The 27,979-nt window shown below is 45.9% G+C and overlaps 11 non-coding genes and 17 pseudogenes across 11 annotated transcripts; all 28 read right to left on the bottom strand.

Moving 5' to 3' along the window:
- Positions 1-190: 190 nt before the first annotated feature.
- Positions 191-309, bottom strand: LOC136745642 (uncharacterized; annotated as a pseudogene).
- A 209-nt stretch (positions 310-518) lies between these two features.
- Positions 519-637, bottom strand: LOC136745477 (5S ribosomal RNA). The gene has a single exon (XR_010816133.1). It is a non-coding gene; the product is annotated as a 5S ribosomal RNA (ribosomal RNA).
- A 215-nt stretch (positions 638-852) lies between these two features.
- Positions 853-971, bottom strand: LOC136745504 (uncharacterized; annotated as a pseudogene).
- A 221-nt stretch (positions 972-1,192) lies between these two features.
- LOC136745604 (5S ribosomal RNA) lies at positions 1,193-1,311 on the bottom strand. Its single transcript, XR_010816145.1, has one exon. It is a non-coding gene; the product is annotated as a 5S ribosomal RNA (ribosomal RNA).
- A 224-nt stretch (positions 1,312-1,535) lies between these two features.
- Positions 1,536-1,654, bottom strand: LOC136745721 (uncharacterized; annotated as a pseudogene).
- Positions 1,655-1,870: 216 nt separating this feature from the next.
- LOC136745740 (5S ribosomal RNA) lies at positions 1,871-1,988 on the bottom strand. The gene has a single exon (XR_010816172.1). It is a non-coding gene; the product is annotated as a 5S ribosomal RNA (ribosomal RNA).
- Positions 1,989-2,208: 220 nt separating this feature from the next.
- On the bottom strand, positions 2,209-2,326 carry LOC136745379 (5S ribosomal RNA). The gene has a single exon (XR_010816098.1). It is a non-coding gene; the product is annotated as a 5S ribosomal RNA (ribosomal RNA).
- A 210-nt stretch (positions 2,327-2,536) lies between these two features.
- LOC136745434 (uncharacterized) lies at positions 2,537-2,655 on the bottom strand (annotated as a pseudogene).
- Positions 2,656-2,878: 223 nt separating this feature from the next.
- LOC136745639 (uncharacterized) lies at positions 2,879-2,997 on the bottom strand (annotated as a pseudogene).
- A 217-nt stretch (positions 2,998-3,214) lies between these two features.
- LOC136745653 (uncharacterized) lies at positions 3,215-3,333 on the bottom strand (annotated as a pseudogene).
- A 229-nt stretch (positions 3,334-3,562) lies between these two features.
- LOC136745444 (uncharacterized) lies at positions 3,563-3,681 on the bottom strand (annotated as a pseudogene).
- A 215-nt stretch (positions 3,682-3,896) lies between these two features.
- Positions 3,897-4,015, bottom strand: LOC136745659 (uncharacterized; annotated as a pseudogene).
- Positions 4,016-4,230: 215 nt separating this feature from the next.
- Positions 4,231-4,349, bottom strand: LOC136745611 (5S ribosomal RNA). Its single transcript, XR_010816146.1, has one exon. It is a non-coding gene; the product is annotated as a 5S ribosomal RNA (ribosomal RNA).
- Positions 4,350-4,559: 210 nt separating this feature from the next.
- On the bottom strand, positions 4,560-4,678 carry LOC136745508 (uncharacterized; annotated as a pseudogene).
- Positions 4,679-4,894: 216 nt separating this feature from the next.
- Positions 4,895-5,013, bottom strand: LOC136745605 (uncharacterized; annotated as a pseudogene).
- Positions 5,014-5,223: 210 nt separating this feature from the next.
- LOC136745417 (uncharacterized) lies at positions 5,224-5,342 on the bottom strand (annotated as a pseudogene).
- A 208-nt stretch (positions 5,343-5,550) lies between these two features.
- LOC136745601 (uncharacterized) lies at positions 5,551-5,668 on the bottom strand (annotated as a pseudogene).
- A 217-nt stretch (positions 5,669-5,885) lies between these two features.
- On the bottom strand, positions 5,886-6,004 carry LOC136745573 (uncharacterized; annotated as a pseudogene).
- A 219-nt stretch (positions 6,005-6,223) lies between these two features.
- LOC136745385 (5S ribosomal RNA) lies at positions 6,224-6,342 on the bottom strand. The gene has a single exon (XR_010816103.1). It is a non-coding gene; the product is annotated as a 5S ribosomal RNA (ribosomal RNA).
- A 227-nt stretch (positions 6,343-6,569) lies between these two features.
- Positions 6,570-6,688, bottom strand: LOC136745539 (uncharacterized; annotated as a pseudogene).
- Positions 6,689-6,898: 210 nt separating this feature from the next.
- On the bottom strand, positions 6,899-7,017 carry LOC136745507 (uncharacterized; annotated as a pseudogene).
- A 209-nt stretch (positions 7,018-7,226) lies between these two features.
- LOC136745592 (5S ribosomal RNA) lies at positions 7,227-7,345 on the bottom strand. Its single transcript, XR_010816144.1, has one exon. It is a non-coding gene; the product is annotated as a 5S ribosomal RNA (ribosomal RNA).
- Positions 7,346-7,560: 215 nt separating this feature from the next.
- LOC136745386 (5S ribosomal RNA) lies at positions 7,561-7,679 on the bottom strand. Its single transcript, XR_010816104.1, has one exon. It is a non-coding gene; the product is annotated as a 5S ribosomal RNA (ribosomal RNA).
- Positions 7,680-7,899: 220 nt separating this feature from the next.
- LOC136745701 (uncharacterized) lies at positions 7,900-8,018 on the bottom strand (annotated as a pseudogene).
- Positions 8,019-8,233: 215 nt separating this feature from the next.
- Positions 8,234-8,352, bottom strand: LOC136745457 (uncharacterized; annotated as a pseudogene).
- Positions 8,353-8,564: 212 nt separating this feature from the next.
- LOC136745395 (5S ribosomal RNA) lies at positions 8,565-8,683 on the bottom strand. The gene has a single exon (XR_010816112.1). It is a non-coding gene; the product is annotated as a 5S ribosomal RNA (ribosomal RNA).
- A 210-nt stretch (positions 8,684-8,893) lies between these two features.
- LOC136745393 (5S ribosomal RNA) lies at positions 8,894-9,012 on the bottom strand. The gene has a single exon (XR_010816111.1). It is a non-coding gene; the product is annotated as a 5S ribosomal RNA (ribosomal RNA).
- Positions 9,013-9,236: 224 nt separating this feature from the next.
- Positions 9,237-9,355, bottom strand: LOC136745524 (5S ribosomal RNA). The gene has a single exon (XR_010816138.1). It is a non-coding gene; the product is annotated as a 5S ribosomal RNA (ribosomal RNA).
- Between the last annotated feature and the right edge of the window lie 18,624 nt (positions 9,356-27,979).

Here is a 27,979-nt window from a genome sequence, read left to right as displayed (position 1 = left end):
TTGGCGGGTATTGACGGAACTTCCAGCAAAAAAAAAAAATAAAAAAGAAAAAAGAAAAATGGATGGAAAAATATCAGTGCAGCAAAGGGTGTTGACAGTAGCTGGATACGTGTACAATACTTCAATTATATTTCCTCCAGACAGAGAGAGAGTATTAAGAGCTACGATAATGTTACCCAGGAGACGTAAAAGCTTGCAGCACTAGGTATTTCCAGGAGGTCTCACTTTCATGTACTGACCAGGTCCTGCCGCGTTTAGCTTCCGAGATCTGATGAGATCGGGCGCGTTCAGGATGGTGTGGCCGCAAGCCGAGATGCCTGGCTGCATGATGTCTCTTAAAGGCTGGCGGGTATTGACGGAACTGCCAGCAGAAAAAAAAAAAAAAATAGAGGGAAATATACCAGTGCAGCAAAGGGTGTTGAAAGTAGCCGGGTACGTGTACAATTCTTCAATTATATCTCCTGGAGACAGAAAGAGAGTATTAAGAGCTACGATGAAGTTACCCAGGAGACGTAAAAAGCTTGCAGCACCTGGTATTTCAAGGAGGTCTCCCATCCAAGTACTGACCAGGCCCTGCCCCGTTTAGCTTCCGAGATCTGACGAGATCGGGCGCATTCAGGACGGTGTGGCCGCAAGCCAAGAGGCCTGGCTGCATGATGTCTCTTAAAGGTTGGCGGGTATTGACGGAAGTTCCAGCAAAAAAAAAAAAAAAAAAGAAAAATGAATGGAAAAATATCAGTGCAGCAAATGGTGTTGACAGTAGCTGGGTACATGTACAATACTTCAATTATATCTCCTCCAGACAGATAGAGAGTATTAAGAGCTACGATAAAGTTACCCAGAAGACGTAAAAGCTTGCAGCACCAGGTATTTTCAGGAGGTCTCACATTCATGTACTGACCAGGTCCTGCCCCGTTTAGCTTCCGAGATCTGACGAGATCGGGCGCGTTCAGGATGGTGTGGCCGCAAGCCGACATGCATGGCTGCATGATGTCTCTTAAAGGCTGGCGGGTATTGACGGAATTTCCAGCAAAAAAAAAAAAAAAAAAAAATAGAAAAATGGAGGGAAAAATATCAGTGCAGTAAAGGGTGTTGAAAGTAGCCGGGTACGTGTACAATTCTTCAATTATATCTCCTGGAGACAGAAAGAGAGTATTAAGAGCTACGATGAAGTTACCCAGGAGACGTAAAAAGCTTGCAGCACCTGGTATTTCTAGGAGGTCTCCCATCCAAGTACTGACCAGGCCCTGCCCCGTTTAGCTTCCGAGATCTGACGAGATCGGGCGCATTCAGGACGGTGTGGCCACAAGCCGAAAGGCCTGGCTGCATGATGTCTCTTAAAGGTTAGCGGGTATTGACGGAACTTCCAGCAAAAAAAAAAAAGAAAAAAAGAAAAAAGAAAAATGGATGGAAAAATATCAGTGCAGCAAAGGGTGTTGACAGTAGCTGGATACGTGTACAATACTTCAATTATATCTCCTCCAGACAGAGAGAGAGTATTAAGAGCTACGATGAAGTTACCCAGGAGACGTAAAAGCTTGCAGCACCTGGTATTTCTAGGAGGTCTCACATTCAAGTACTGACCAGGTCCTGCCCCGTTTAGCTTCCGAGATCTGACGATATCATGCGCGTTCAGGACGGTGTGGCCGAAAGCCGAGAGGCCCGCCTGCATGATGTCTCTTTAAGGCTGGCGGGTATTGACGGAACTTCCAGCAAAAAAAAAAAGAAAAAAGAAAAATGGAGGGAAAAATATCAGTGCAGCAAAGGGTTTTGAAAGTAGCCGGGTACGTGTACAATTCTTCAATAATATCTCCTACAGACTGAAAGAGAGTATTAAGAGCTATGATGAAGTTACCCAGGAGACGTAAAAAGCTTGCAGCACCTGGTATTTCCAGGAGGTCACCCATCCAAGTACTGACCAGGCCCTGCCCCGTTAGCTTCCGAGATCTGACGAGATCGGGCGCGTTCAGGACGGTGTGGCCGCAAGCCAATAAGCCTGGCTGCATGATGTGTCTTAAAGGCTGGCGGGTATTGACGGAACTTCCAGCAAAAAAAAATAAAAATAAAAATGGAAAATGGAGGGAAAAATATCAGTGCAGCAAAGGGTTTTGAAAGTAGCCGGGTACGTGTACAATACATCAATTATATCTCCTCCAGACAGATAGAGAGTATTAAGAGCTACGATGAAGTTTCCCAGGAGACGTAAAAAGCTTGCAGCACCAGGTATTTCCAGGAGGTCTCCCATCCAAGTACTGACCAGGCCCTGCCCCGTTAGCTTCCGAGATCTGACGAGATCGGGCGCGTTCAGGATGGTGTGGCCGCAAGCCGAGATGCCTGGCTGCATGACGTCTCTTAAAGGCTGGCGGGTATTGACGGAACTGCCAGCAAAAAAAAAAAAGAAAAATAGAGGGAAATATACCAGTGCAGCAAAGGGTGTTGAAAGTAGCCGGGTACGTGTACAATTCTTCAATTATATCTCCTGGAGACAGAAAGAGAGTATTAAGAGCTATGATGAAGTTACCCAGGAGACGTAAAAAGCTTGCAGCACCTGGTATTTCTAGGAGGTCTCCCATCCAAGTACTGACAAGGCCCTGCCCCGTTTAGCTTCCGAGATCTGACGAGATCGGGCGCATTCAGGACGGTGTGGCCACAAGCCGAAAGGCCTGGCTGCATGATGTCTCTTAAAGGTTGGCGGGTATTGACGGAACTTCCAGCAAAAAAAAAAAAGAAAAAAGAAAAAAGAAAAATGGATGGAAAAATATCAGTGCAGCAAAGGGTGTTGACAGTAGCTGGATACGTGTACAATACTTCAATTATATCTCCTCCAGACAGAGAGAGAGTATTAAGAGCTACGATGAAGTTACCCAGGAGACGTAAAAGCTTGCAGCACTAGGTATTTCCAGGAGGTCTCACTTTCATGTACTGACCAGGTCCTGCCGCGTTTAGCTTCCGAGATCTGATGAGATCGGGCGCGTTCAGGATGGTGTGGCCGCAAGCCGAGATGCCTGGCTGCATGATGTCTCTTAAAGACTGGCGGGTATTGACGGAATTTCCAGCAAAAAAAAAAAAAAAAAATAGAAAAATGGAGGGAAAAATATCAGTGCAGCAAAGGGTTTTGAAAGTAGCCGGGTACGTGTACAATACTTCAATTATATCTCCTCCAGACAAATAGAGAGTATTAAGAGCTACGATAAAGTTACCCAGGAGACGTAAAAGCTTGCAGCACCAGGTATTTCTAGGAGGTCTCACATTCATGTACCGACCAGGTCCTGCCCCGTTTAGCTTCCAAGATCTGACGAGATCGGGCGAGTTCAGGATGGTGTGGCCGCAAGCCAAGATGCCTGGCTGCATGATGTCTCTTAAAGGCTGGCGGGTATTGACGGAACTTCCTGCAAAAAAAAAAAAAAAAAAAAAAAAAAAAAAAAGAAAAATGGATGGAAAAATATCAGTGCAGCAAAGGGTGTTGACAGTAGCTGGGTACGTGTAAAATACTTCAATTATGTCTCCTCCAGACAGATAGAGAGTATTAAGAGCTACGATAAAGTTACCCAGGAGACGTAAAAGCTTGCAGCACCAGGTATTTCCAGGAGGTCTCACATTCAAGTACTGACCAGGTCCTGCCCCGTTTAGCTTCCGAGATCTGACGAGATCGGGCGCGTTCAGGATGGTGTGGCCGCAAGCCGAGAGGCCTGGCTGCATGATGTCTCTTAAAGGCTGGCGGATATTGACGGAACTTCCAGCAAAAAAAAAAGAAAAAAGAAAAATGGAGGGAAAAATATCAGTGCAGCAAAGGGTGTTGAAAGTAGCCGGGTACGTGTACAATTCTTCAATTATATCTCTTCCAGACAGAAAGAGAGTATTAAGAGCTACGGTGAAGTTACTCAGGAGACGTAAGATGCTTGCAGCACCTTTTATTTCCAGCAGGTCTCCCATGCAAGTACTGAACAGGCCCTGCCCCGTTCAGCTTCCGAGGTCTGACGAGATTGGGGGTGTTAAGGGCGGTGTGGCCGCAAGCCGAGAGGCCTGGCTGCATGATGTGTCTTAATGGTTGGCAGGTATTGACGGAACTTCCAGCAAAAAAAAAAAAAAAAAGAAAAATGGAGGGAAAAATATCAGTGCAGCAATGGGTGTTGAAAGTAGCCGGGTACGTGTACATTACTTCAATTATATCTCCTCCAGACAGAAAGAGAGTATTAAGAGCTACGATAAACTTACCCAGCAGACGTAAAAAGCTTGCAGCACCTGGTATTTCCAGGAGGTCTCCCATCCAAGTACTGACCAGGCCCTGCCCCGTTTAGCTTCCGAGATCTGACGAGATCGGGCGCGTTCAGGATGGTGTGGCCGCAAGCCAAGACGCCTGGCTGCATGATGTCTCTTAAAGGCTGGCGGGTATTGACGGAACTGCCAGCAAAAAAAAAAAAAAAAAATAGAGGGAAAAATACCAGTGCAGCAAAGGCTGATGAAAGTAGCCGGGTACGTGTACAATTCCTCAATTATAACACCTCCAGACAGATAGAGAGTATTAAGAGCTACGATGAAGTTTCCCAGGAGACGTAAAAAGCTTGCAGCACCAGGTATTTCCTGGAGGTCTCCCATCCAATTACTGATCAGGCCCTGCCCCGTTTAGCTTCCGAGATCTAACGAGATCAGGCGCGTTCAGGACAATGTGGCCGCAAGCCAAGAGGCCTGGCTGCATGATGTCTCTTAAAGGCTGGCGGGTATTGACGGAACTTCCAGCAAAAAAAAAAAAAAAAAAAAAAAAAGGAGGGAAAAATATCAGTGCAGCAAAGGCTGTTGAAAGTAGCCGGGTACGTGTACAATTCTTCAATTATATCTCCTCCAGACAGAAAGAGAGAATTAAGAGCTACGATGAAGTTACCCAGGAGATGTAAAAAGTTTGCAGCACCTCGTATTTCCAGAAGGTCACCCATAAAAGTACTGACCAGGCCCTGCCCCGTTTAAATTCCGAGATCTGACGAGATCGGGCGCGTTCAGGACGGTGTGGCCTCAAGCCGAGAGGCCTGGCTGCATGATGTCTCTTAATGGCTGGCGGGTATTGACGGAACTTCCAGCAAAAAAAAAAAAGAGAAATGGAGGGAGAAATACCAGTGCAGCAAAGGGTGTTGAAAGTAGCCGGGTACGTGTACAATTCTTCAATTATATCTCCTGCAGACAGAAAGAGAGTATTAAGAGCTACGATGAAGTTACCCAGGAGACGTAAAAAGCTTGCAGCACCTGGCATTTCCAGGAGGTCACCCATCCAAGTACTGACCAGGCCCTGCCCCGTTTAAATTCCAAGATCTGATGAGATCGGGGGCGTTCAGGACGGTGTGGCTGCAAGCCAAGAGGCCGGGCTGCATGATGTCTCTTAATGGTTGGCGGGTTTTGACGGAACATCCAGAAAAAAAAAAAAGAGAAATGGAGGGAGAAATACCAGTGCAGAAAGGGTGTTGAAAGTAGCCGGGTACGTGTACAATTCTTCAATTATATCTCCTGCAGACAGAAAGAGAGTATTAAGAGCTACGATGAAGTTACCCAGGAGACGTAAAAAGCTTGCAGCACCAGGTATTTCCAGGAGGTCACCCATCCAAGTACTGACCAGGCCCTGCCCGTTTAGCTTCAGAGATCTGACGAGATCGTGCGCGTTCAGGACGGTGTGGCCGAAAGCCAAGAGGGCCGGCTGCATGATGTCTCTTTAGGCTGGTGGGTATTGACGGAACTTCCAGCAAAGAAAAAAAAAAAAAAAAGAAAAATTGAAGGAAAAATATCAGTGCAGCAAAGGCTGTTGAAAGTAGCCGGGTACGTGTACAATTCTTCAATTATATCTTCTCCAGACAGAAAGAGAGTATTAAGAGCTACGGTGAAGTTCCCCAGGAGACATAAAAAGCTGGCAGCACCTGGTATTTCCAGGAGGTCTCACATTTAAGTACTGACCAGGTCCTGCCCCGTTTAGCTTCCGAGATCTGACAAGATCGGGCGCGTTCAGGACGGTGTGGCCGCAAGCCGAGATGTCTGGCTGCATGATGTCTCTTAAAGGCTAGCGGGTATTGACGGAATTTCCAGCAAAAAAAAAAAAAAAAAAAAAGAAAAATGTAGGGAAAAATATCAGTGCAGGAAAAGGTGTTGAAAGTAGCCGGGTACGTGTACAATTCTTCAATTATATCTCCTGGAGACAGAAAGAGAGTATTAAGAGCTACGATGAAGTTACCCAGGAGACGTAAAAAGCTTGCAGCACCTGGTATTTCTAGGAGGTCTCCCATCCAAGTACTGACCAGGCCCTGCCCCGTTTAGCTTCCGAGATCTGACGAGATCGGGCGCATTCAGGACGGTGTGGCCACAAGTCAAAAGGCCTGGCTGCATGATGTCTCTTAAAGGTTGGCGGGTATTGACGGAACTTCCAGCAAAAAAACTAAAAAACAAAAAAAAAAAAAGAAAAATGGATGGAAAAATATCAGTGCAGGAAAAGGTGTTGAAAGTAGCCGGGTACGTGTACAATTCTTCAATTATATCTCCTGGAGACAGAAAGAGAGTATTAAGAGCTACGGTGAAGTTCCCCAGGAGACGTAAAAAGCTGGCAGCACCTGGTATTTCCAGGAGGTCTCACATTTAAGTACTGACCAGGTCCTGCCCCGTTTAGCTTCCGAGATCTGACGAGATCGGGCGCGTTCAGGATGGTGTGGCCGCAAACCGAGATGCCTGGCTGCATGATGTCTCTTAAAGGCTGGCGGGTATTGACGGAACTGCCAGCAAAAAAAAAAAAGAAAAATAGAGGGAAATATACCAGTGCAGCAAAGGGTGTTGAAAGTAGCCGGGTACGTGTACAATTCTTCAATTATATCTCCTGGAGTCAGAACGAGAGTATTAAGAGCTACGATGAAGTTACCCAGGAGACGTAAAAAGCTTGCAGCACCTGGTATTTCTAGGAGGTCTCCCATCCAAGTACTGACCAGGCCCTGCCCCGTTTAGCTTCCGACATCTGACAAGATCGGGCACGTTCAGGATGGTGTGGCCGCAAGCCAAGATGCCTGGCTGCATGATGTCTCTTAAAGGCTGGCGGGTATTGACGGAAATGCCAGCAAAAAAAAAAAGAAAAATAGAGGGAAATATACCAGTGCAGCAAAGGGTGTTGAAAGTAGCCGGGTACGTGTAAAATTCTTCAATTATATCTCCTGGAGACAGAAAGAGAGTATTAAGAGCAACGATGAAGTTACCCAGGAGACGTAAAAAGCTTGCAGCACCTGGTATTTCTAGGAGGTCTCCCATCCAAGTACTGACCAGGCCCTGCCCCGTTTAGCTTCCGAGATCTGACGAGATCGGGCGCATTCAGGACGGTGTGGCCACAAGCCGAAAGGCCTGGCTGCATGATGTCTCTTAAAGGCTGGCGGGTATTGACGGAACTGCCAGCAAAAAAAAAAAAAAAAAAGAAAAATGGATGGAAAAATATCAGTGCAGCAAATAGTGTTGACAGTAGCTGGGTACGTGTACAATACTTCAATTATATCTCCTCCAGACAGATAGAGAGTATTAAGAGCTACGATAAAGTTACCCAGGAGACATAAAAGCTTGCAGCACCAGGTATTTCCAGGAGGTCTACCATCCAAGTACTGACCAGGTCCTGCCCCGTTTAGCTTCCGAGATCTGACGAGATCGGGCGCATTCAGGACGGTGTGGCCACAAGCCGAAAGGCCAGGCTGCATGATGTCTCTTAAAGGTTGGAGGGTATTGACGGAACTTCCAGCAAAAAAAAAAAAAAAAAAAAATAGAAAAATGGAGGGAAAAATATCAGTGCAGGAAAGGGTGTTGAAAGTAGCCGGGTACGTGTACAATTCTTCAATTATATCTCCTGCAGACTGAAAGAGAGTATTAAGAGCTACGATAAAGTTACCCAGGAGACGTAAAAGCTTGCAGCACCTGGTATTTCCAGGAGGTCTCACATTCAAGTACTGACCAGGTCCTGCCCCGTTTAGCTTCCGAGATCTGACGATATCATGCGCGTTCAGGACGGTGTGGCCGAAAGCCGAGAGGCCCGGCTGCATGATGTCTCTTTAAGGCTGGCGGGTATTGACGGAACTTCCAGCAAAAAACAAAAGAAAAAAGAAAAATGGAGGGAAAAATATCAGTGCAGCAAAGCGTGTTGAAGGTAGCCGGGTACGTGTACAATCCTTCAATTATGTCTCCTCCAGACAGATAGAGAGTATTAAGAGCTACGATAAAGTTACCCAGGAGACGTAAAAGCTTGCAGCACCAGGTATTTCCAGGAGGTCTCACATTCAAGTACTGACCAGGTCCTGCCCCGTTTAGCTTCCGAGATCTGACGAGATCGGGCGCGTTCAGGACGGTGTGGCCGCAAGCCGAGATGTCTGGCTGCATGATGTCTCTTAAAGGTTGGCGGGTATTGACGGAACTTCCAGCAAAAAAAAAAAAAAGAAAAATGGATGGAAAAATATCAGTGCAGCAAAGGGTGTTGAAAGTAGCCGGGTACATGTACAATTCTTCAATTATATCTCCTGCAGACTGAAAGAGAGTATTAAGAGCTACGATGAAGTTACCCAGGAGACGTAAAAAGCTTGCAGCACCTGGTATTTCTAGGAGGTCTCCCATCAAAGTACTGACCAGGCCCTGCCCCGTTTAGCTTCCGAGATCAGACGAGATCGGGCGCATTCAGGACAGTGTGGCCACAAGCCGAGAGGCCTGGCTGCATGATGTCTCTTAAAGGTTGGCGGGTATTGACGGTACTTCCAGCAAAAAAAAAAAAAAAAAAATGGATGGAATAATATCAGTGCAGCAAAGGGTGTTGACAGTAGCTGGGTACGTGTACAATACTTCAATTATATCTCCTTCAGACAGAAAGAGAGTATTAAGAGCTACGATGAAGTTACCCAGGAGACGAAAAAGCTTGCAGCACCTGGTATTTCTAGGAGGTCTCCCATCAAAGTACTGACCAGGCCCTGCCCCGTTTAGCTTCCGAGATCAGACGAGATCGGGCGCATTCAGGACAGTGTGGCCACAAGCCGAGAGGCCTGGCTGCATGATGTCTCTTAAAGGTTGGCGGGTATTGACGGTACTTCCAGCAAAAAATAAAAAAGAAAAAAGAAAAAAGAAAAATGGAGGGAAAAATATCAGTGCAGCAAAGGGTGTTGAAAGTAGCCGGGTACGTGTAGAATTCTTCAATAATATCTCCTCCAGACTGAAAGAGAGTACTAAGAGCTATGATGAAGTTACCCAGGAGACGAAAAAGCTTGCAGCACCTGGTATTTCTAGGAGGTCTCCCATCAAAGTACTGACCAGGCCCTGCCCCGTTTAGCTTCCGAGATCAGACGAGATCGGGCGCGTTCAGGACGGTGTGGCCGCAAGCCAAGAGCCCTGGCTGCATGATGTCTCTTAAAGGCTGACGGGTATTGACGGAACTTCCAGCAAAAAAAAAATGGATAAAGAAAAATGGAGGGAAAAATATCAGTGCAGCAATGGGTGTTGAAAGTAGCCGGGTACGTGTACAATACTTCAATTATATCTCCTCCAGACAGAAAGAGAGTATTAAGAGCTACGATGAACTCACCTAAAGGATTATTAGGAACACCATACTAATACTGTGTTTTACCCCCTTTCGCCTTCAGAACTGCTTTAATTCTACGTGGCATTGATTCAACAAGGTGCTGAAAGCATTCTTTAGAAATGTTGGCCCATATTGATAGGATAGCATCTTGCAGTTGATGGAGATTTGTGGGATGCACATCCAGGGCACGAAGCTCCCGTTCCACCACATCCCAAAGATGCTCTATTGGGTTGAGATCTGGTGACTGTGGGGGCCAGTTTAGTACAGTGAACTCATTTTCATGTTCAAGAAACCAATTTGAAATGATTCCACCTTTGTGACATGGTGCATTATCCTGCTGGAAGTAGCCATCAGAGGATGGGTACATGGTGGTCAAAAAGGGATGGACGTGGTCAGAAACAATGCTCAGGTAGGCCGTAGCATTTAAACGATGCCCAATTGGCACTAAGGGGCCTAAAGTGTGCCAAGAAGACATCCCCCACACCATTACACCACCACCACCAGCCTGCACAGTGGTAACAAGACATGATGGATCCATGTTCTCATTCTGTTTACGCCAAATTCTGACTCTACCATCTGAATGTCTCACCTCTTTTTCCTATTTGTAGTGGAGATGAGTGGTACCCAGTGGGGTCTTCTGCTGTTGTAGCCCATCCGCCTCAAGGTTGTACGTGTTGTGGCATCACAAATGCTTTGCTGCATACCTCGGTTGTAGCGAGTGGTTATTTCAGTCAAAGTTGCTCTTCTATCAGCTTGAATCGAGTCGGCCCATTCTCCTCTGAGCTCTAGCATCAACAAGGCATTTTCGCCCACAGGACTGCCGCATACTGGATGTTTTTCCCTTTTCACACCATTCTTTGTAAACCCTAGAAATGGTTGTGCGTGAAAATCCCAGTAACTGAGCAGATTGTGAAATACTCAGACCGGCCCGTCTGGCACCAACAACCATGCCACGCTCAAAATTGCTTAAATCACCTTTCATTCCCATTCAGACATTCAGTTTGGAGTTCAGGAGATTGTCTTGACCAGGACCACACCCCTAAATGCATTGAAGCAACTGCCATGTGATTGGTTGATTAGATAATTGCATTAATGAGAAATTGAACAGGTGTTCCTAATAATCCTTTAGGTGAGCGTATATGTATGTATGTGTATGTATGTCCAATTGCTTTGACAATACAAATGAAATTAATTGAGAGAGAGAGAGAGAGAGAGAGAGAGAGAGAGAGAGAGGGAGGAATATGAGCTCCTAAAAAACATTTGTTTTTATACATAAGCGGATTTAATTTGTCATTTACAAATGAATATATAGCACTATAAACATACACAGAAGACATGGAATAGAAATTCAGAAGAAAAAGTATTCAAAAAATAATAATTTTAAGAGAAACACAAAAAGAAGAAAGCAGAGAGACAGTTCAGGAAGAAAAGTCAGAAAAGAAAAGCTGAAGACAAGAATTGGAGGTAAGAGTCAAATAATTAAACAAAAAAATATGTATTAATAAAATAAATAAGCATTCTCAGTAGTTGACTCAGCCAATGAAAATGCAGAGCTCCGATTTGAATAGAGTGACAGTAGGAGAGAGCCCAACTGCCACTGAGACTGATAGAAATCTATCGAACAGCAGTCTGACTGCAGAGCTGCCTTTTGAAATCCGATACCATGAAGACATTCGCTCTGCACAGGCTAAGAAGGACTACAAACAAGCTGTGATGAGAGCATCTCCTGAGACCCTCATCCTAGACTACACCGGTAAAGGAGAAAACAGGGTCAAGAACAATCTACTGTTCTACACCGCCTTTCACAAAACCCTGTGCCAGACATACCCCAATAACAACAAGAGGGGCATTAGCAGAGGCAGGCAGATCTCAGTGCTGGTAGAGAAAGACACAGACAGTGTGATGCTCACTTTTAATGTATACCACAACGGGACCATCATGGTGCAGGGCAGCGAGAGCAGCCTGGACCAATTAGCTCTCGGCTTCCACACCTCAAAGCAGCAGACTGAGGTAGAGAAACAAGAGCCAGAGCCGGCCACCCTGCAGTCTGCCCCCAGCCACACGGAGCCAGACAGTGCCCCATCTCCCACAGACTGCCCCCCTGTCTCCCCAAAACTCTCCAGCAACATTAAAACACTAAAGGAATGCCTATCAGTGCTGGAGCTGGAGTTTGCGGAGTTCAGGGAGCAGACCTTGAGCACCCTGGCCCAGACCTCCTTGTGCGATCAGCTCCGGGATGAGATGCACAGACTAAAGATGCAGCACAAGGCTGAGATCCATGAGCTGAGAGCAGCAGTGAGAGACCTGGAGGAGCAGAGCCAAACCCTGAGGACGGAGCTGCGCAGAGCGAGGGAGGAGCTGACCAGGACACCCCAGCACAGCCAGCTAAGGAGCCTGCAGAGCCAGCTGGAGGAGCTAAGAGAGGAGCTACACATCACTGGAGCACAGAGACTGCACTGCACTGACCCCACAACACCTCCAACCCCTGACGCACCCACTGATCCACCCACACTCCCCACCACTCCTGACACACCCACTATCACCAGACCTGCCACTAATACACAACCCCCTGAAACGCCACTCCCCCAAAACACACCCGCTGCCCCCACCACTCCCGACGCAAACCCGGAGTAGCAGGTCAACGCAGAGGTGGTCATTCTGAGCGAATCCAATGGGAAGTTCCTGGTTGAGAGGCGACTCTTCCCTGGCCGAAAAGTGAAAAAGCTTTGGTGCTCCACAGCACAGAGAGCCCTGGAGCTGCTCTCCAAGAGGAGGCTTTGCCAAGTCAAACACATCCTCATCCACACCGGCACTAACGACCTGAGTGCCCGCAGGGGCGATGTGGCCTCAGCCCTGAGACAGGTAGCAACGAAAGCCACAGAGGAATTCCCAACTGCCAAAATTTCCATCTCCACACTGCTGCCCCGCACAGACGTGCCCCTGCACATCATCCAGGCCATCAACGCAGAAGTGTCCCGAAGATGTGCCCTCCTCCCCAACGTCCACCTGGCACACCACTGAGACATCCAGCCACATCACCTGTATGACCACGTCCACCTCAACAAGACGGGTGTGAGGATCATCTCAAAGGTCCTCAAGGACACAACCCTGGGCCGAAACCCCACACACCCCCACCTCGAGACCAGGAGCAAACCCCCCAGCCCCCGGCCACATCCCCAGCCACCGGCTCCACCCCAGCCCCAGCCCCTGAGACCCCGCGGCCCCATTCCCCACCCCCCCATCCCCAGAGGGCCCATCCAGCACAGCAGAGCGGACAGCCGGGGACCAGCACAGCCACACAGCCACGCAGCAGCGGCTTCCAGAGCCTGGAGGCCCGATGCTGCCCAGCTGGCCCAGATAAGGCAACTCCTCAGTGTCATCTGTACCACACTGCTGAGTTAACTGAGCCTCAACACACATATATATGGTTGTGGAGATGGAGAGTAAGAAAAAATGTGATTTAATTATTCTGATATTTTGATGCAAAGATAAAATCTTTGAGTGATTATTATGTATATCCATATATAATTATTAATAGTAATATAATATCAGTTGTAGACCACAAATTAAACTTTCTTATGTAGAAGAGACAAGTATAATAAAATATATTAACATGTCCTTTAAAATAAGCAGTTGGAATATGCAGGGTTTACACTCCTCAACTTTTGGAATGAAGAGCACAGGCCCTGAACTGATCAACACTGTAAATAGTTCAGATGTTTTCATTCTTGTAGAGACTTGGTGCTGTGCAGATATGTCTATACACTGGATGGATACAATGGATACAGGGAGCTGATTGTGCCCTCCTATAAAAAACCCAAAGTCAGGTGTGGCAGGGCCTCGTGGGGGATTATCGTGTGGTACAGGGAGGAGCTCCGAGCAGCCCTATGCCCAGTACAGAGAGGAGACACACACCTGTGGATGAAAATCAGAAAAGACACCCTACAAAATAACACAGATATATACCTATGTGCAATTTATATGCCACCCGCAGACTCCCCCTACTATAATGAGGAAGGCTTTCATGAGCTTCAAAACGAAATCTGCCACTTCCAGACCCTGGGCTCTGTACTGCTGTGTGGCGATCTCAATGCCAGGACTGGCAGAGAGATGGACTACATCAATACAGAGGGGAACACACACCTGTTCGGAGACTCCCCGCTGTGCCACACACACACCTCCACACTGACACAGCCACGACAGCGTGGTAAACAAGAGCAGGAAGCAGGTAGTGCGCCTATGTAAAAGCCTGGGTCTATATATCATCAATGGCAGGACCAGGGGGTACTCTCTGGGGAGATTCACATACTGCTCGGCTCTGGGCAGCAGTGTGGTGGACTACGCCATAACTGACCTGGACCCACAAGCCAACAATGCGTTTATAGTCAGACAACAATCTCCACTATCAGACCTCAGCCAAATAACACTTTACCTAAAAAGATCAGCGCAGCCACAAGTCAGAGCCAAACTTCCCACAAAACTGGTCTCCCTGCCACCCAGTTAGAGATGGTCAGAGCCCAGCACAGAGAACTACACAAGAGCCCTGAATAGTGATGAGATTGAAAACATGTTAGACAGATATCAATCCTCACACTATCAAATAAACCAAAACGGAATAAACTCAGCCACCAAAACACTGAATGAAATATTTGAGAGACTGGCTTTAAAATCAAACATTAAAACAATTAAAAACCAAAATATGAAATCGTCTAAAAGAAAAAAAGGACAGTGGTGTGACCAGGAGTGTGAAACTTCTAGGAAACACCTGAGACATCTCTCCAACACTAAACACAGAGAGCCCGACAACCAGGAGGCTCGCCTCAGCTACTGCCAGGCCCTGCGGCACTACAAGCAACTCCTCAGTAAGAAAAAAGACCACTATATGGGCAGAATAAATACCCCAAAAACAAAAAATGAAATACCAATTCAAAATGGAGAAATCTGGAAAACACACTTTGAAAAATTTTACCAAAATGTTGAAAACAATCCAAAGCCAGAACAGATTAAAATATTAAAAAACCTAAATAAATTGGAAGAAATCATTAAGAATAACCAAAATCCCTTAGATAACCCATTTACAATACAGGAACTAAAACATCAACTCAAAATCTTCAAACCCAGGAAAGCCAGCGGCCCCGACAGCATCAGCCCTGAGATGCTGAAGCACAGCAGCCCGCAGCTGCAGGAGGCTCTGCTCAAACTCTTTAACCTGGTGCTGAGAGCCGGGTGTTTCCCTGAGGTCGGGAATCAAGGATTGATCACCCCGATTTTTAAAAGTGGAGACAAATTAGACCCCAATAACTACTGGGGCAGCTGTGTGAGCAGTAACCTGGGGAAGGTGTTCTGCAGTATCATGAACGCCCAGATACTGGCCTTCCTTACCAAGCACAGTGTCCTGAATAAGAGTCAGATTGGCTTCCTACCAAAACACCGCACAACCGATCATATTTACACTCTACACACCCTCATAAATAAATATACCCAAAACAATAAAGGAAAAATATTTGCCTGTTTTGTAGACTTTAGAAAGGCATTTGACTCAATCTGGCACAAGGGATTATTTTATAAACTTCTACAGAGTGGTGTAGGGGGTAAAGTTTATGACATCATTAAATCAATGTATTCTGAAAACAAATGCGGAGTTCAAATTGGCAACTCAAGAACAGAGTTCTTCACTCAGGGGCGGGGAGTGAGACAGGGCTGCAGTCTGAGTCCAACACTGTTCAACATCTACATCATCGAGTTGGCCACAGTGTTGGAGCAGTCTGACGCCCGCAGCCTAACTCTCCATGACACAGAGATCAAGTTCCTGCTCTATGCAGACGACCTGGTGCTGCTGTCGCCCACAGAGCAGGGGCTTCAGCAGAACCTGGCGCTGCTAGAGCAGTACTGTCAGAAATGGGCCCTGGCAGTCAATCTGGACAAGACCAGAGTTATGGTTTTCCAGAAAAAAGCCCCATCTCAGGGAAACAGGTACCGCTTCACTCTGGGCAGCACTGGATTAGAGCACTGCACCAGATACAACTACCTTGGCCTGACCATCAGTGCGTCAGGGAGCTTCAGCCTGGCTATAAACGCATTAAAAGACAAGGCACGCCGGGCATTTTATGCCATAAAGACACAATTTGGGAAAACAACAATACCAATAAGTATTTGGATTAAAATATTAAACTCCATCATCCAACCAATCCTGCTATATGGGAGCGAAGTGTGGGGTCCCCTCATGAACCTCAATAACAACAATTGGGACAAAAGCCCCATGGAAATATTCCACCTAGAATTTAATAAAAACATCTTACACGTACACAGAAACGCCCCCACGGCTCTGAGGCTCACAGAGCCCGAACACACAATGACCAAAACAACAACAATTGGGAAAATTGACATGTACCTGAAAAGCAAATACACAAAAGATTAGAGACACGAATTAGAATTACAAAACAAATTGGAATGCTACCAGGCCCTGAATAGAAACATTACATTGGCTGAATACTTAAAAATCCAAAATATAAAAGAGAGACAAAATCTAACTAAATACAGGCTCAGTGACCACAGCCTCGCCATTGAAAAAGGCCGCTACAGAAAATTCTGGGTTGCCAGAGAAGAGCGGCTGTGCAGCCAGTGTGACCTAGGGGAGGTCGAAACACAGGCGCATTTCCTGCTGTCCTGCCCTAAATACACAAAAATCAGGGAGACATACTTTAAAATATTAAAAATGCATATCCCTGAGTTCAGCATGATCCCCGATTGCTGCAAACTCCCCGTCCTGCTGGGAGAGGAGGAGCGCACTGCCTTCTTAGCAGCGCAATATGTATCCACCTGCCACAGCCTGCGAGACAGTGTGTAGACACCAGCCTGTGGCACTCCATTTGCAAAACAAAATAAAAACAGTGATTTTTCTGATGTCATGACACAAATTTTGATACAAACAACAAATATGGTTTATATCCTACTTAATTTTATTTCAATGTGTACTATATTTGTTCCACTGAATCTTGTATTGCAATGTTTTGTCTTGATTGATAGAACATTTGTATCTGCTTTGGCAATATTGTGATAGATCATGCCAATAAAGCACCTTTGAATTGAATTGAAATGAATTGACAGACAGACAGACACACGCACACACACACACACACACACACACACACACACACACAGAGCCAGCCAGCCAGACAGCCAGCCAGCTCAGCCATGACATCACGAGCCTCTCTCAGCTGACTGCTATGACATCACAGAGCACGTACATTCCGTTGCTTGCCGTCTGTCAACCACTCAGTCACTGCCAGCCAGACTGGCTGGCTGGCTGGATGGGGGGGCTGCTTGCTGCTGCTGCGTACCTTAGCAAGCTTATTTGCTTGACCGGCCTTCCTACTCCTCTGCCCACATGCCCACCTATGCCCGATCTGCTGTTCACCTGGATCACAGCTCCGCCCCAACAAGGCAGAGCCCCCCAAGAATGGTACAAACTCACCCACGTTCCCCTCCACAGAAAGCTTTAGCCCAAAATAAGGGACACATTCTGCCCAATATGTCAGCGCCAACCACAGCCTGAGGGACACAGTGACACACGAGCACCGGCTGTAAATATAATGTAAATACTCGTTTGTAATGCATGTCATTGTATTTCAAAAAAGGAATCTGGAAATGGTATACCTATTTTCTTTATTTGTATGTATTAAAGATCACATTTTATTACATTTTCTTTTTCTGTACTTCATTACATCTTATTGTGATTCATAATTCTATTATTTATTTTCCGTGTATATGTATGTATGTATGTATTGTGACAAACCAAGGGGCAGGGTCATACATGGCAGATATGTCAGGCCAGGTCTGCTGCAAGGTGTGTACTCTAGGGTAGAATACCGACCCTAGGCAACTACACTCCCCAGAAACCCTCAGGCAGCCATTCTAGCACCTAATGTGGTCACTTGGTGTTACTTCCTCAATTATTCACCAGGTATATAAGGCGGGCCTGAGAGAGAGAGAAGTGAGAGACAATAGGGTGAGTTATCTGGAAAACAGAGGTAGCTCATAAGGAGAAAGCCAAGACTTATTTATTCCAGACTTTGTTTAAAATAGAATGATTATGTAAGATTAGTTACAACTCCAGTGTGAGTTAGGTTTTGTTTTCAGATTTGTTTTGTTTGAAGTAAACATACAGGCACAGCCCTGTATTTGCAACCTCCTCCCTGGGTCATGACTGGTTTTTACTCCTAAGAAGATCACAGAGAAGACCCGCACATTTGTACAGCCAAGGCGTTTTGTCACATTTGGTGTAGAATGCGGGCAGCACCTCATGAAACCCAGACTGGCTAAGTGAATTTTTTTATCCAAAAAAAAAAAAACTACAGGCTGTAATAGCCCAACAGGAAGCGACCAGGGTGCAGCAGGTGGCTCACCAGGATGCTATGCGGATGCATCAGGAAGCACTGCAGGTCCAGCATGATACAAATAAAATGTTTAGAGAAGAGCAGGAAAAGGTGACTAAAGAGCTGAAAGAGAGTGTTGAAGCACTTGCAACCAGGATTGGGCCACAGGGGGCTGCAACCCATTCCACTCCCCGCACCAATCACTTTCTGCAGAAAATGACAAAACAGGACGATGTTGAGGCCTTCCTTATGACCTTTGAGAGGACAGCAGAGAGAGAGATGGCCAAAAGATTCCTGGGCAGGGCTTGTGGCACCTTATCTGGCAGGGGATGCACAGAAAGCGTACTTTGATCTGGAGCTGAAGGACGCCCAGGTCTATGATAAATTGAAAGCGGAGATAATGACCCGATTGGGCGTGACCACCGCAGTGAGGGCACATCGGTTTCAGCAGTGGGCCTACCAACCAGGACAACCAATCCGAACGCAGATGTTTGATCTGATCCATCTGGCCAGGAAATGGCTACAGCCAGAGGTCCATTCATCAGCCGAGGTGGTGGAGGCCATAGTCCTTGACAACTACCAACGCTGTTTGCCCAAGGACGTTCGACGCTGGGTTGGCCAGAATGAGGTGCTGTCCGCTGACACCTTGGTGGCCATTGTAGAGCGGTTCTATACAGCCGGAGCAGCAGAGCATGTACCGGAGGTTAAAAACTCGTTCCCCAGGCCATGACGAACCAGCGGACCGGGTAAGATGGTTCCAAAGTACTCTGGGAAACATGACGCGCTGGGTTGGAAGAAAAGAGCAAGACTGGGGGGGGCAAAGGTGGGGCCTAAAGCCGAGACTAAGGGTTATAGGGGGTCACCATCACAACCAATTGTCTGCTACAATTGTGACAAAGTAGGACATATTGCGGCCCACTGCCCAGGTAGAGAGGAACCAATGCAATGTAATGTGTGTGATATGGGGAAAGAGAAACCGGTATTTTATGCCTGCCCTGTTGGGACGGATGTTTTCATAGGCGGAGTACCTAATCCAAAACACATGTGTACAGTGATAGTCGATGAGAAAGAAGTGGCTGCTCTACTCGACTCTGGCAGTATGGTTACACTGGTCACAGAAAAATTAGTAGCGACCAACAAGCTGGATAGACATCAGGAGCTCAGTATCACATGCACACATGGTGACACACGCCCCTATCCCACAGCCCTTGTAAACATACAGACAGAGGCCGGGAAACTAGATTACGAAGTCGGTGTGGTACCCAACATGCCATATGATGTGATACTGGGACGATATTTTCCTAATTTTGGAAAACTAGATAGAAAACATAGTAAATTGGAAATGCACACTGAAAACTGTAAGCCAGAAGTTGCCTCGATCCCACAACTAGAGCTAAAAGTAGACCTGGTTCCAGTTGAGTCGACAGTGAAGGTTTTGGTTGGGGAAAATTAAACTGAAAACATAGGGGTGGAATGTAGTGACGTAGATGACCCTATGGAGGGTGAGGAACCCAGCACTAGCAGGGTGGGTGAGAATCCATTCATAGAGACCCCTGAAGCTGACAATGTAGAAGTGTCAGTGTTAGAGGGACTCCCCACTGATTTTGGCAGTGCACAGGTGCGAGATCTCACTCTACACTATGCTAAAGAAAATGTGAAGGTAGTAAATGGGACCCCTATGACTACTGCAGACCCGCCAACAGCTTATCCTTATTTTATGGTAAAAAATGACCTATTGTACCGTGTAAATAAGATAGGGGTGGACATTGTGGAGCAATTGCTAGTTCCCACCCCATTCAGACGAACAGTTCTCAATCTGGCACATGGGCATATCCTGGGGGGACATCTGGGGATGGACAAAACCAAGGATAGACTCCTGAGGAGGTTTTACTGGCCAGGCGTACATGCAGACGTGACAGAACATTGTAGCTCATGTCCTGAATGTCAACTACATGCTCCTAAACCAGCCTTCAGAAGCCCACTGGTCCCTTTGCCCATCATAGAGACCCCCTTTGCTAGGATAGCTATGGATGTGGTGGGACCTCTCCCGAAATCAGCCAGAGGGCATCAGTATATACTGGTTATTTTGGATTATGCCACCAGGTACCCAGAAGCCATTCCACTGCGGACCATGGCTTCAAAAGGTATTGCAAAAGAGCTAATGTTGATGTGTAGTAGGGTGGGGATACCGAGGGAGATATTAACAGATCAGGGCACACCCTTTATGTCTAAGGTTATGACCGATCTGTGTAAATTGTTGCAGGTTAAGCAGTTGAGAACATCAGTCTACCACCCACAAACAGATGGGTTGGTTGAGAGATTTAATAGGACCCTGAAGTCCATGCTAAGAAAGGTAATCGATAAGGATGGGAAAAATTGGGAATTCATGCTGCCCTACTTGATGTCTGCCATTAGGGAAGTCCCACAGGCTTCCCTGGGCTTTTCGCCTTTTGAACTGTTATATGGGAGGCACCCCAGGGGGATATTAGACATAGCCCGTGAAACGTGGGAACACGAGTCCACTCCTTTCCGGAGTGTAGTCGAGCACATCAATGCTATGCAAGAGAGAATAGCCACTCCCATTGTGAGAGAGCACCTAAGGCAGGCACAGGAACACCAACAATTCGCCTATAATCGTCAGGCTACACTGAGGGTGTTCCAGCCTGGTGATAGGGTGTTGGTGTTGGTTCCCACTGTAGAATGTAAATTTCTGGCTACGTGGATTGGACCTTATGAGATTATAGAGCGAATACGGGAAGTGAACTATAAGGTTCAGCAACCCGGCCGCCGACCCCCAGAACAAATATATCATGTCAACTTAATAAAAGCCTGGAAGGACAGGGAAGTGTTGATGTTGACTTACCCCCCTCAGCCACTAGGGACACCGAAGGTGAATATTGCAGCTGCCTTGTCACCTGACCAGTTGAAGGAGGTGAACGACTTGATAATACATAATAGGGAAGTTTTCTCAGGCATACCGGGGCGTACCCATTTAGTCTCTCACAACATTGTGTCTCTCCCAGGAAAGAAGGTAAATATGAGGCCTTACAGGGTACCAGAAGCTCGCAGGAACACTATTAGAAATGAGGTTAAGGAAATGCTGGAGGCAGGGGTTATTGAAGAATCCCACAGTGAGTGGTCCAGCCCTATAGTCATGGTTTCCAAACCTGATGGCTCCTGGAGATTCTGTAATGATTTTAGAAAGGTTAATGAAATTTCAAAGTTTGATGCATACCCAATGCCCCGAGTAGATGAATTGTTAGAGAATATTGGGAATTCTCGCTATATTTCAACTATTGACTTAGCCAAGGGCTACTGGCAGATTCCCTTGACCCCGGGTGCCAAAGAAAAAACAGCCTTTGCAACCCCAGATGGTCTGTTTCACTACACAGTGATGCCCTTTGGCCTGCATGGTGCTCCTGCCACCTTTCAAAGGTTGATGGACCACATACTTAGACCACACAGGACGTATGCGGCAGCATATTTAGATGATGTGGTCATTCACAGTCCAGATTGGGAATCACATTTGTCTCAGCTCCAAGCGGTATTGGATTCAATACATGCAGCAGGCCTGATGGCTAATCCAACCAAATGCAATTTGGGGTTGGAAGAGGCTAAATACTTGGGCTATACAGTAGGGAGGGGTATGGTGAAACCCCAAATATCCAAGGTTGAAGCCATAAACTCTTGGCCTAGGCCTGTCAATAAAAAGCAGGTTAGGGCATTTTTAGGGTTAACTGGGTATTACCGGAGGTTTATTCCCAACTATGCTACCTTAGCGGCCCCTCTGACTGATATGACTAAGGCTACAGAACCCAATATGGTTAGATGGGGTGATACAGCAAACCGGGCTTTCCGGAGCCTACAGGAGGCGCTCTGCCGCAACCCCGTTTTAATGGTACCTGACTTTCAGAAAGAATTTATAGTCCGGACGGACGCCTCTGAGGTGGGGATCGGAGTGGTTTTGTCCCAAAGAATGGGTGATCACGAACACCCGGTGTTGTTCCTTAGCAGAAAGTTGGAATCCAATGAAATAAATTATTTGGTAGTTGAAGAAGAATGTTTGGCAGTGAAGTGGGCTTTGGACAGTCTTCGATACTATTTGTTGGGCAGGCACTTCACCCTGATCACTGACCATGCCCCCCTCACTTGGATGCATCGTTCGAAAGACAGGAATGCCCGTGTGATGAGGTGGTTTTTGAGTCTCCAACATTTTCATTTCACCCTGCAGCACAGGCCAGGGAAGGCCATGGGGAATGTTGATGGGCTGTCCCGGGTGCATGCTTTTTTGCGGCTGTCGCTCGACCTATGGGGTCGCAGCTGGGGGGGAGGATGTGGGACAAACCAAGGGGCAGGGTCATACATGGCAGACATGTCAGGCCAGGTCTGCTGCAAGGTCTGCACTCTAGGGAAGAAAACCGACCCTAGACAACTACACTCCCCAGAAACCCTCAGGCAGCCTAATGTGGTCACTTGGTGCTACTTCCTCAATTATTCACCAAGTATATAAGGCGGAAAGATAGAGTCAAGCTAGAAGGTCAGGCCAGAAGCTAGTTTGATTTCTGTTTGTTATTTACGATGAGAACCTTGGAAACAATGTCAAACGGTATGACCTACGTGCCTGTTCCCTAAAACCATGTGTAGACCTATGGACTCTGTTCTATAATGATATATGTTCTGCTTAGTTAGCCTTTAAGATAACATAGTAATGACTTTCTAGCATGTATGCATGTATGTATGTCCAATTGCTTTGACAATACAAATGAATTGAATTGAGATGGAGAGAGAGAGAGAGAGAGAGAGAGAGAGACAGACAGACTGAAAAACAGACAAACAGACACACACACACACACACAGACATACACACACACACACAGAGCCAGCCAGCCAGCCAGCTCAGCGATGACATCACGAGCCTCTCTCAGCTGACTGCTATGACATCACAGAGCACGTACATTCCGTTGCTTGCCGTTGCAGACTGGCTGGCTGGCTGGATGTGGGGGATGCTTGCTGCTGCTGCGTACCTTAGCAAGCTTATTTGCTTGACCGGCCTTCCAACTCCTCTGCCCACATGCCCACCTATGCCCGATCTGCTGTTCACCTGGTCACAGCTCCGCCCCAACAAGGCAGATTCTCCCAAAAATGGTACAAACTGATCCACGTTCCCCTCCACGGAAAGCTTTAGCCCAAAATAAGGGACAAATTCTGTAACAACATAATGGATGCCCACCCAACCTGTGACAAAACTGAGAAAAAAGAAAAACGCCAGTCCTCCTGGGGGAGGGACACACAGCCACCCTGGCTGCCCAATATGTCAGCGCCTACCACAGCCTGAGGGACATAGTGACACACGAGCACCGGCTGTAAATATAATGTAAATACTTGTTTGTTATGCATGTCATTGTATTTCAAAAAAGGAATCTGGAAATAGTAAACCTATTTTCTTTATTTGTATGTATTAAAGATCACATTTTTTTACATTTTCATTTTCTGTACTTCATTACATCTTATTGTGATTCATAATTCTATTATTTATTTTCCGTGTAGATGTATGTATGTATGTATGTATGTATGTATGTATGTATATGTATGTATGTCCAATTGCTTTGACAATACAAATGAATTGAATTGAGAGGGAGAGAGAGAAAGAGAGAGAGAGAGAGAGAGAGAGAGAGAGGAATATGAGCTCCTAAAAAACATTTGTTTTTATACATAAGCGGATTTAATTTGTCATTTACAAATGAATATATAGCACTATAAACATACACAGAAGACATGGAATAGAAATTCAGAAGAAAAAGTATTCAAAAAATAATAATTTTAAGAGAAACACAAAAAGAAGAAAGCAGAGAGACAGTTCAGGAAGAAAAGTCAGAAAAGAAAAGCTGAAGACAAGAATTGGAGGTAAGACCTTTCACCTATAGAGACAAATAATTAAACAAAAAAATATGTATTAATAAAATAAATAAGCATTCTCAGTAGTTGACTCAGCCAATGAAAATGCAGAGCTCCAATTTGAATAGAGTGACAGTAGGAGAGAGCCCAACTGCCACTGAGACTGATACAAATCTATCGAACAGCAGTCTGACTGCAGAGCTGCCTTTTGAAATCCGATACCCTGAAGACATTCGCTCTGCACAGGCTATAAGGACTACAAACAAGCTGTGATGAGAGCATCTCCTGAGACCCTCATCCTAGACTACACCGGTAAAGGAGAAAACAGGGTCAAGAACAATCTACTGTTCTACACTCAGTACCCCACCGCCTTTCACAAAACCCTGTGCCAGACATACCCCAATAACAACAAGAGGGGCATTAGCAGAGGCAGGCAGATCTCAGTGCTGGTAGAGAAAGACACAGACAGTGTGATGCTCACTTTTAATGTATACCACAACGGGACCATCATGGTGCAGGACAGCGAGAGCAGCCTGGACCAATTATCTCTCGGCTTCCACACCTCAAAGCAGCAGACTGAGGTAGAGAAACACGAGCCATAGCCGGCCACCCTGCAGTCTGCCCCCAGCCACACGGAGCCAGACAGTGCCCCATCTCCCACAGACTGCCCCCCTGTCTCCCCAAAACTCTCCAGCAACATTAAAACACTAAAGGAATGCCTATCAGTGCTGGAGCTGAAGTTTGCGGAGTTCAGGGACTAAAGATGCACCACAAGGCTGAGATCCATAAGCTGAGAGCAGCAGTGAGAGACCAGGAGGAGCAGAGCCAAACCCTGAGGACGGAGCTGCACAGAGCGAGGGAGGAGCTGACCAGGACACCCCAGCACAGCCAGCTGAGGAGCCTGCAGAGCCAGCTGGAGAAGCTAAGAGAGGAGCACAGAGACTGCACTGCACTGACCCCACAACACCTACAACCCCTGACGCACCCACTGACGCACCCACACTCCCCACCACTCCTGACACACCCACTATCACCAGACCTGCCACTAATACACAAACCCCTGAAACGCCACTCCCCTAAAACACACCCGCTGCCCCCACCACTCCCGACGCAAAACCCGGAGTGGCAGGTCAACACAGAGGTGGTCATTCTGAGCGACTCCAATGGGAAGTTCCTGGATGAGAGGCGCCTCTTCCCTGGGCGAAAAGTGAAAAAGCTTTGGTGCCCGACAGCACAGAGAGCCCTGGAGCTGCTCTCCAAGAGGAGGCTGTGCCAGGTCAAACACATCCTCATCCACACCGGCACTAACGACCTGAGTGCCCGCAGGGGCGATGTGGCCTCAGCCCTGAGACAGGTGGCAAAGAAAGCCACAGAGGAATTCCAAACTGCCAAAATCACCATCTCCACACTGCTGCCCCGCACAGACGTGCCCCTGCACATCATCCAGGCCATCAACGCAGAAGTATCCCGAAGATGTGCCCTCCTCCCCAACGTCCACCTGGCACACCACTGAGACATCCAGCCACATCACCTGTATGACCACGTCCACCTCAACAAGACGGGTGTGAGGAAGGTCCGTTTTTAGTGTTTCTCTGAACACATCCAAGCTTACCTAGGCGCTACATATTATTTTCAATTACCCGTAATTCTGATCTATATTTTGGCTTGTTAATAGAAGTTATTGAAGTTGGACTCCTAATTCAAAATAACCAATATGTATCTCAACGTAATTTACTGACAGACATCACTCTTTATCACTTTCACTTTTGAAGGAACTGCTTTGTATTCTGTGTATTGTTTTATTGTAGTGCTGCTTCCTTTCTTGGCCAGGTTTTACTTGCAAAAGTGATTTTATTCTCAATGTAAGCTCAAAGTCAAATAGTTTAAATAAGAAAACAATGTATTGAAATGAGAACATCATGAACCTGTGTAATTGTGCTGAAGGACAAGCACTGAAAGCAGAGAGAATTTTGTGTTTGGCATTGAATAGCCTTAAAGAAAACTATGCCGTTTTTGGAAACTTTCATATTTAAGTTGAATGTAGGCAAAAACATTCCAGTCACTCTGAAGAGAGAATACAGTTTACTGTTCGAATAAGTAGCCCCTGAATTGAAGATAAAAATCAAAAGTGCTGTTCGTAATTAGTTTACACTTTTACATCAGATGTCTTGTTTTTGCTTTCCAAATTGAGGAGTTGTGGCATATAATGTAAATGAAGTTACTTCACTAGTAGTGCGATTTTTTCGTTGTGTATGTGTGTTTGTATATATGAACTCATACATTTTTTAAAGATTGTATTTGGAAAACAAATTCAGGTATAGCACGTGTCCCCCTTTTGAATGGGTTCTATATATAACATTTTAAAACGAATGGTTCTGTGTAGAACGCTATGTTTGGGGGTTCTTCATGTAACCCCTTTGAAGGGGTTCTACATAGAACCATAAAGGGATCCACCAGAGCGATTACTCGAGGAACCCTTTATGGTTCTGTGCAGAACAATTTCTTCTAAGAGTGTGGAGTGTCGCCACACAATTTCTCTCAGAGGGCTTTTGACCAATGGCAATCCAATCCTGAATGACGTCACCACTATCCTGTTGTACTTTATGGGAGAGATGTATTAAGTAGTTTATAATGAGAAGAATAACAATAATCACCTGTTTTTCATAGGTTTTGTATCCATGGTCTCCTTCATATTAGGAAAGGAAGTTGATCCATAGCCTACTCAGAGACAACTGAGAGTTGGTCTCTGAGCAGCAGCACAAAGGGGTCGAGTCTCTCAATGTCCGTGTGTTGGAGATATTCCACCATATTGGTCCCAGCCTTTAAAACAATGTTAAAGAAGATGTTAAAGATATTGTAGAAATATATTGCAGAAGAGCAGAACTACAATCACACTTTTTCAATGCTATTGCTGTTTTCTACCTCCCTGGTGAGGTACCAATGCGGGAAGTTTGAGAGAGTATTTCTAAAATGTGTATGATCCAATACACACAGTTATTTAAAAAGCTGACGTCTTGTACATGCTCACCAGAACCAAGCCTAATTAAATAACACATTTAATATTAAATAAGTACATGTGCAGTAGCCACTTGGACAATTACAGATCCCCAGGTCAAAACACAACAGAAAGACATGGAAGATCGTATTTTCAAATCACATCTGTGGCCCCCATAACTGTAATTTGGTATTAGTGGGTCAAAGGATTTATTTGGTTCAAGTGATAATAAGATCATATTTTGAAAACAAACACTACAGGATGTCATTTTTAAAATGACTGTGAGTACCTTTCTTTAGTGACGGTTCTGAAAGGGGCAGGGATTAGTTGAGTGTGCTAATTGGAGCTGTGAAGTGTGCAGAGAAAATACAAATGTTTTCTTTTAATATGAAAACAAAGAACTTTTTTTTAACACCGACCTGGGATTGTGTTTCTTTCCAAGTTTCCTTATTGTTTCTGAGAAGAGACTGTTCACTTGCAAAGTGAACTGGACCCGTGTGACTCGCAGGTAAGGAGAGCCCGTGTTGAACTAAGATGGCTACAGTGAGTTTTCCTGGACAAAGCTCGGGCAAAGGATAGCGCAGAGTGCACCTGCACCTGAGATTGTGTTGAGAAGCTTTGTGATAAGAGCAGGTAAAGAGGGAAAAGAAACACAAGTATTTTCTTTGTTTGAAGAACACATTTTGTTTTAACTGAAACGGGACTACAACTTTTGAAAGGAAATAGTTGCTAGTGCACTGTATTTTTATTGAGTTTATTAGAAGAAAAAAGCTTATATTTTGGACAGAACGAACTCGTTTGGCATGCAACTAGCAGCAAACGATGTGAAGCAAACAAAACAGTTAGCAAGTTAGCAAGTTACAGTCTGTCCTAGGTCCGGGGGTGCTTATGGTTGTTTATGGGTTCCCTTACCTTAGCCAGTGTCATGTACGGGTGTCCGTACCTTACTGGAGTGTTTGTTTTTATTATAATATATATACATAATATAATATATAATAATGTAATATTTCAGATAAATCGTCACAGTGAGTGACACCAGCATTATTGGTTTTTTGAGAAATAAAAAAACAGAATGTAGAGAAGAAAATGTTGGAAGGAAGTTGGGAGAAAGACTGGTCTTCGAAGGAGCACCGGGACTGGTGGAAGCAACAACAACCAGAT

The sequence above is a fragment of the Amia ocellicauda genome, unplaced genomic scaffold (genome assembly GCF_036373705.1).
Source record: "Amia ocellicauda isolate fAmiCal2 unplaced genomic scaffold, fAmiCal2.hap1 HAP1_SCAFFOLD_92, whole genome shotgun sequence".
Classification (NCBI taxonomy): Eukaryota; Metazoa; Chordata; class Actinopteri; order Amiiformes; family Amiidae; genus Amia; species Amia ocellicauda.
Note: the sequence above shows the minus strand (reverse complement) of the source record. Positions and strands in the feature narration are given on the sequence as shown.